General features: G+C 43.7%; 1 pseudogene across 1 annotated transcript; it reads right to left on the bottom strand.

Annotated features, from left to right (window-relative positions):
• Nucleotides 1-1,808: 1,808 nt before the first annotated feature.
• LOC125552023 (uncharacterized) lies at nt 1,809-7,839 on the bottom strand (annotated as a pseudogene). Its single transcript, XR_015601337.1, has 5 exons — nt 7,557-7,839; nt 3,661-3,912; nt 3,184-3,327; nt 2,420-3,099; nt 1,809-2,308 (listed from the first exon to the last, which is right to left on the bottom strand). The product of XR_015601337.1 is annotated as an uncharacterized LOC125552023 (transcript).
• Between the last annotated feature and the right edge of the window lie 266 nt (nt 7,840-8,105).

The raw sequence follows: 8,105 nt of genomic DNA on the forward strand, positions 1-8,105 counted from the left end.
GGAGGGATAATAACACAATGACCAAAGAGCTGAAATTGAGCAAGTCGTAATAGATCTATTTATTGGCTCATGGCAACGCACGGGCGTTCTACTAATTGCTTCACGATTTCGAAAAAGCTTACGTGTGCACAAAGGTAAGAGAATACCATCAGGCACGCGCTCACGCTGGATTGTGAGGTTGTCGCGTTGATCAACTCCGGGAATGACTTTGGTTTCCTTTTCTTCTAAGATGCAGAAATGCAGTATTAGTCTGGTCATCTTTTTTTTTGGTAAGCCGAAATGCAGTCCATTTCTCTGAAGGAACATTTCAGAGAAAGTTGTTGAAGTTTCTGGGTGCAGTGGAATGATTCCTTGAAAGATATTTCCTCTTTCATAAATGTAAGATGTTTTGAATATTTTAAAATATGAACTAGATATGGACCGAAATGAATGAAAACAAACACACTAAAACATGTATAATAAATTCAGTTCCCCAAAAAGTTAGAGGATCTTATATTTATGAACGGAGGAAGTATATAGGTATGCTGAACATGAAAGAAGGTGTTATCAAATGTTACATTAGAGCATCTCTAGCAGACTCCTTAAATCACGAAACTAAAAACGCGGTTTTCAGTTCACGGAAAAACGCATTTTAATGGTCGGTTTGGGCTGTGGCCAAACCACTTAAACTCGGACCGTAAAACCGAATATTCGCGTATATTCTTCCCCATGTCTTCTTCTTTCTCTCGCCGTGTTCATAGTCAGCTCCCGTAGTCCGCCATAGCTAGCTCGTTCGTGCCCGGATCGATCAGGAGCTCCTTCGTCGCCGTAGCTCTCGAGTCTCCCGTCGCTGCTCCTGCGATCTACTCTGCAGGCCGACGCCGTAGCAGCTGTAAATGGCGAGATTCTGACAAGTTCCGAGGCGGAAGGTCACCGAAGCCCGTGTGCACACGGCGAAATTTCCTTATCGCATAGCGTTGACCGGTTTTCAGTCCCGTTTATATTTTGCCTTCAAATCTGTAAATAAAAGGGTCGTGGGGATGGATTTTCATGGGCCTGAAAAAAGTTTACGGGTTTGACCACTTTCACGGGCTTTATTCAAGACGTTTTTTGATATCGCAGAACTGAAAACACGGATTTTTACGGGTTTGATCACTTTTAAGGGTCTGCTAGAGATGCTTTTAGGTTTCAGTGTTGATTTCTCAACCCATGAAACTTGTATACTCCCTCCTTTCCTAAATATAGGATGTATAGTTTTTGGTATGAAAATTAAAGAACGCACGTGGAGAAAAAATTTCACAAGTTTTGAGCGAGATTACACCAGACTAATTGGCATGAGAAAATAGAGGAGTTTGCCTAATATAAGGAAATGTAATCAAATCCCTAAAAAAAATTATCCATACGAGTAGTGCAACGCAATACACCTTATATTTTGGGTTTTTTCTCAAAAATCTATACACCTTATATCAAGGAATGGAGGGAGTACATGATGCACGGTTATCACAGTCGGGACACACGCGCGCAGGGACGCAGGGAGGAGGTGTTGTCTGACGTCATTGAGCGTCAACGGCCGACCTGACAAGGTTGATGCGTCAATACCTGCTCTGAAGATAGATCAGTGAAAGACGGCGACGACGACCTATAAGAGTGCGTCGGACCGGTTTGCGCCCCAAACCAAGTATGTGGCTTAGTTGGGGCCTCCGGGTTTAGATGTTAGGCATTTATGTGATATATGTTTGGTATTAAGTTCGGACTATCAGCATCCCTTCATCAAATAGATAAGACTAGCAACAGATGTTGCTAAGATGATGACTTCAAACTACCTGATGTACTACTTTATAAGGTCTTTATAAATAATTAATAAAGTGAGCATCTCCTAGATGAAGAGGCTTGGGGTCATCCTCCTTTTTTTAAAAAAAACAAGGAACACCTTTGTTTTACTAGACTGAGTACAGATTTGAACATACTAACATACTAATAACACAATAACAGAAAAAATAAGTAGCAGGTTGTGACACACTGCCAATCAGTTTTCCGCCACTAAAATATCACTGAATGTGAAGTTGCAACCTAAAAACACATGGCCTCATGTCACAATGCATTCCCTGGGATCAGAGTTCGATCTTTGGTTCCCATCACCATCACCAAGCCCAATGAAGAAAGTCTCATCGCCACCAGTTGCGAAATCGGCAGCAGATGGTTCATGATTTGCGTACAGTTCAGATTGTGTACTTTGCAATCTTAAGATACGCATCATGACGTCAGCTGAAAGTGTCACTTCTCCTCGGGAGGCATAGAATTGCCTCTCCCGCCAGTTTGAAGCTATTACCTGTCATGCAACAAAACATTACTGTAAAATACAAAGTCCGTGCAACAACAAGAGCATGTACACGGTCAACTATACGAACCGAGTGCAACACCAACAAAACATAAGACTTACTTTATTTGCATATTGAGGCAATTGCATCACTTTGCTTGACGAAGGTGTCCAAATCTTAATCGTGTTGTCTATCCCACTAGTAGCTAGGAAGGGAAAATGCGGATGGGGTTCGATGCAATTAACAATATGTTTATCACCGCGCATGATCCTCATCACTTCACCTCCCTTTTTCCTCCAAATGAACACATGCCCGCAGTCTGACCCACTCAAAACATATTCATTATTGGGTCCAAAGAAACTAACTCCTTTAACAGTTCTGAAATTTCTGTGACCAGAGTATGACTGTAGCTGCTCGAGCTTGTCCAAATGCTCTGGCTGTGTTGATTCAGGATTCGGACCAAGACCCATATAGTTTTCGAACAGGTAGATAAGCTCGTCATTGTATGAGACAAGTAACTCGCTTGAATAAGAGTATGCAATGCCAGTGATACGGACCTCCCCACCCATAAGAAGGTGCTTAGGGCAGAAGGTATCAACTGGTAGGTTCATATTGCTTGAAGACTCCAAGTTTATTTTCCTAAAATCATACAGCCGTACATACTCTTCGGAGCCACCGATCGAAAAATAATTAGGGTTCTGTGGGTCAATAGCAATGGTATTCAGTCTTACACACGGCGCCTTCTATTTGAGAATGAATAGCAGGTGAGAAGCTTTGTTGGTGAATCACTGCGCAGGTCAAACTGTAAAAAAAAAAAATCAATCCAAATGTGTGATGCAATATAATTGTTGCTTTAATATTAGCATATAACGGAGCAGTGACATACGTGTTGTACCAAGCCATCCTCTCCACAGCTGTAAAGTATGTGAGGACTTCCTGGTTCGAGAGCCATCTTATACGCACGATCATGATGCTCCCCAATTTGTTTGGTTATGAACTCACCACCCTGCTTCAGTTGTTCCACCCTAACCTGAGGACAAGTGGTGGGATTGAAATGACTATCAGAACAGAATGGTAAATTTAATGAATCTGCAGACACCTGATAGCCAGAAAAATCATTCCATACATAACCAATACCGAAAAATAATTACTTGTAAGGTCTTATGAAGATAGCTTTTGAAGACATGGCTTACAGGTGACCTTTTGGTTAGTCATGTATGGTGCTATTATTCTAGAGTTTCCTAAGGGTGATATTGGTCACATAAAAAACAGTACATAGTCATTGGGATACTTGTGAATATCTGATTAGTACTAATACTACTAATACAGCAAGAAAAAAACTCAAGCGTGGGTAGAGACACACCTGGCCATCAGCACCAACGGTCACAATGGTGCTGTCATCTGTAAATGGCATCACACGAGCATGAAAGAGATTTTGTTGATGTCCAGAAGGGTAAGTTAGTTTTTCAGTTTTAGCAAGCCAGTCCCATAGTATGATGTCTGTGTCGTCTGAACCAGACACAAGGAGGTCACCAGCAGGATTGAAGCTTATAGTATTAACACAGCCACTATGACCTCGCAACTTTCCATATTGGCTCATCCGCACAATTAGGCCCTATTCACAAGGACAAGATGAAAATAGCAAACAGTAAGCATGAAACACAAGAATTCCACAATTGCAGAACAGAGTTATGACATTCCAAGATGTACAAAACTATCAAGCTACTGGAACTTGGTAAATATTGTCCAGAACAGAGTTATGACATTCCAACACGTCAAAAAGAGAGCCCCGGGTCACTAACAGTATGACCGTATGTCCTTATTAAATAATGGTCTGGGGCTCTGGCTACAGTGAACACCTGTGCAGGGCCGGCTCTGGGGGTAGGCCACCTTGGCCTGGGCCAAGGGGAGCACCTATAGGCCGCTCGCTGCGGCGAAATGCCGGCGCTTCGCACAGGAGCGGCTAGCGTGGGCCGGCCCATTTACAGTGGCACGCGGCGGAACGTTCCCGAGATGAAAAATCGCAAAAAAGAAACTAGCGCTCGCGCTGTAACTCGAACACGCAACTTCGCACTAACTGGCCTGCCGTGCAAACCACTGCAATGTAGACATTCTCACGTTCAACTAGCAGCGCGACAGTTAAAGACTACAGATAATTTATTGGGTCGAACCGACGACCTCCTACAACTGAATTTTTCAAAATTATGAATATTTTCTTCAAAATAAAAACATTTTCCGAATTTTCGTACAAATTTTGTAAAACAGGAACATTTTGATGATGTGAACAAATTTGAGAAAGGGGAACATTTCTTGAATTTGTGAACAAAAAACAAAAATGTTTATATTTTTAAAACTTCCAGAACATTTTTTGAATTTGTGATTTTTTTTAAAACAAGAACTATTATTGAATTTGTGAAGAAATTTGGAAAGCTGGAATATTTTTTCCAATTCCCAAACATTTTTTGAATCTTGAGAACAAATTTTGAAATGGTGAACAATTTTTAAAAATCCTGAACAAATTTGGAAGCGCGAACAATTTTTTAAAGCATGAACATTTTTGAATCTTGAGAACATATTTCGAAACGGAGAGAAATTTTGAAAAATTCCGAACAAATTTGAAAGTCCAAACAATTTTTTAAAGCACAAACATTTTCTGAATCTTGAAAACACATTTTGAAACGGAGAGAATTTTGAAAAATCCTGAGAAATTTTGGAAGAGCTAACATTTTTTGAATATGTGAACAAAAAATTGAAATTCAGTACATTTTCTGAATTTCAGAACTTTTGTACTTTTTTGTGTAACGAGAACAAATTTTGAATTTTGAGAACATTTTTTGGAAACACGAACAATATTTAGTTTTTTGTTTTTTAAAGGACAAGAAGAAAAGAAAAGGAAATAAAAAAGAAAATCATAAACATTTGTAAAACTACGAACATATTCTGAAAAAGAAAAATAAACTTGAAAAAGAAAATGAAACAAGAAACAAAAAACGAAAAAATGAAAAAGAAACAGAAACGAAAAAAAGAGAAATAAAAAAAAATAGAAAGCCGAAAAAGAACTAGAAAAAACGATACAGGGAAAAAACCGGTTCAGGGAACCTTCTAGAAGGTTCCCAAAACCGGTTTGGACGCATTATGTGTGGGCCGGCCCATTTCTGTCGCTCGCTGCGCTGCCCCTGTGCGATCGCTCGACAGTTTGCCGCAGCGAGCGGCGAATAGGATTTTCCTGGGCCAAGGGCCCCGGTCTGGGGAGGGGGGGGGGCATCATCAGATACATAAGACTATACATTGGCTGAAAAAAATGAATCAGTACAGGCCCAGCCCAACTACGGGAGAGGAAAAGGCACGACGTCTGGCATACTACATTGATCGATTCGATCGATTGAATCGCATCTCGGCATCTGCGTCTGGTCCTGGTCGCCTCGGGGGCTCGTCCGCCTCCGCCTGCTGCTCTCTCTTGTCTCTCGAAGACTCGCACGGACGCTCGGCCGGCCGGCCGCCGGCTGCTGCAATCAGGTGGCCCTTTAATCCTTGATTCCGTGATTCCCGTCTTGATTTTCTTGGTACGGTTGATTTTCTTGCTTTCTTGGCGTAAACGTATTTACCTTTTCAGTTTCATCATCTTTCTAGTCGTATTGATCTATTGATTTTTTTTTGCAGCTTTAGGATTTAGGTGTTACAATGGCGAAACCTAAGTCCGGTGCTGCGAAAAGGAAACAAAAAAAAACAGATTGAATGGATTGGCCATGTGCTGTATTGAGAAGGATATCTTGGACAACATTGATCTTGATATTGTCATCAATGATTTTGCTTCTAGAAATGCCCGAAGAGGTTTTTTCGTGAAGAATTGAAGCATTATTGTCTATGAATTAGAATTTGGATCTATTTAAGGTAATCAAACTAGCAGGGAATATTGTTTCTCATATTTAATATTTTGCTACTTTATTAGTCTTCCTTTCATGATATGACATAGTCTGCGTGATTATCAATTTTTTATATGTTATACGTCTCAGAATAACAAAATATGATCGGATATGCGTACATATATATTACCTATAAGGGCCCTTTTTTCAACTTGGCCAAGGGCCCCGAAAAACATAGAGCCGGCCCTGCACCTGTGTCCATATGATCAGAGGTTTGAGCTTTACGGTACAAAGTACATAAAGCAAAGAGTGGACTAAGAGCATCTCTAGCATATCCCTTAAAAGCTCGCCGGCCCGGCGGATTTAGGGTTCGTGTCAAAAAACAGGCCCGAGTAGATCCTGTAAAAACGGCATGACCAGTAATTTTTTGTACGGACAGCCCGTAAACCGCCCCGATTCCCGCACATATACCGGAGCTCCCCCGTTTTAGGGTTCGCATCCGGCATTTCCCCTATCCCCCTCTGCCGTAAATCGACATCTCCTCGCCGGCCCGGCGGATTTACGGTTCGTGTCAAAAAACAGGCCCGAGTAGATCCTAATAAAACGGCCCGACCAGTAATTTTTTAACAGACAGCCCGTAAACCGCCCTCGATTCCCGCACATACACCGGAGCTCCCCCGTTTTAGGATTCGCATCCGGCATTTCCCGTATCCCCCTCCGCCGTAAATCGACATCTCCGGTGACAAATCCCCTTTCCTCCGGTAGCCTTTTGCGGGGTGGCCGCGGCGGGTCACCGCCTCGCAAGCGCCGCCATGACGACGAGGTGGGTAGCTCCTCCCTCCGCCCGGCGGTGGAGGAGTGGCGCAAGGTGCAGGCGCGCGTGCGCGGCGCCCTCTCCCGCAGTGGCGGCAGCGGGGCCTGGAGCAACTTCAACCGGCTGGACCGGATCTTCTCGCCCGCGCTCAAGCGTCTCTGGGCGGCGGAGAGCGCGTGGTTCGACGCGAAGGAGGCAGCCGCCGCTGGAGACGAAGCTGCAGCGGCGCACGTGACGGCGTTGAAGGAGTACGACATGACGTTCGTCCTCTCCAACTCGCTGATGGAGTACCACCGACTGTAAACGAAATTTGCAGGACCGCGGTTTGCCGGATTTGCTAGAGATGCTCTAAGGCATATGCAACCAAATAACCTCAATAGCCCAACAGCAAGACCAAGCTGCCGCCTACGAACATGCTTATCCTATTCCAGTATTTCACCCCTGCCGACAGAAAAATGCAGAAGGTTCCCTATTCCCTAACGATATACGCGGTCAGCGATGCTCGATCCGCTCGAGAAACCAACCGAAATCAGAAAAGTACAGGAGATCACACTGAAATGGAAATAATTGAGAAAGGAGCACCTCGGAGCCGCTGATTCGGCAGGACGAAGCGCGGGAGCTGGATAAGCCGATCTCGCGCTGGCCGACCTCGAAGAAGCAGCTGGCCGCCCGGCGGCCAGAGGCCTCGTCGATAGCGGCCATGGTGAGCGGTGGGATGGGAGAAAAGAGAGGCAGCGCGAGAGATGGGAGGGGATTTGCCGGGGTTTAAACGGGTACAGTACAGGCCTTCCGCGTGCTCGCACCTCGAGGCTGCTCGAGTGATGTTTCTAGGAGTTGGACCCTCGAACCACGTGGTTTCCGTTTCGCGTTTCTTCCGCCTGCTCTGGACTTTTGTTTTCTCTCGTAAATATATTTGCCCATGTATAGAAGGAAAGAAAGCTAGTAGTAGTTGGAAGGAGAACTGACCGACGGCAGGATCGTTAGCGATTTCACAATTTTGCTGGACAGAAGCCCAATAATTGCTGCCATGTTACTCAAACAAATAGTGTTAAACATGTTTCACGGACAATATGCATTGGTCCCCGCCCATATTTTTCCTTTTTAAGATTGAATAATGCGTGCAAAATGTGT

The sequence above is a fragment of the Triticum urartu genome, chromosome 4A (genome assembly GCF_056163025.1).
Source record: "Triticum urartu cultivar PI428250 chromosome 4A, HENAU_Tu73, whole genome shotgun sequence".
Lineage (NCBI taxonomy): Eukaryota > Viridiplantae > Streptophyta > Magnoliopsida > Poales > Poaceae > Triticum > Triticum urartu.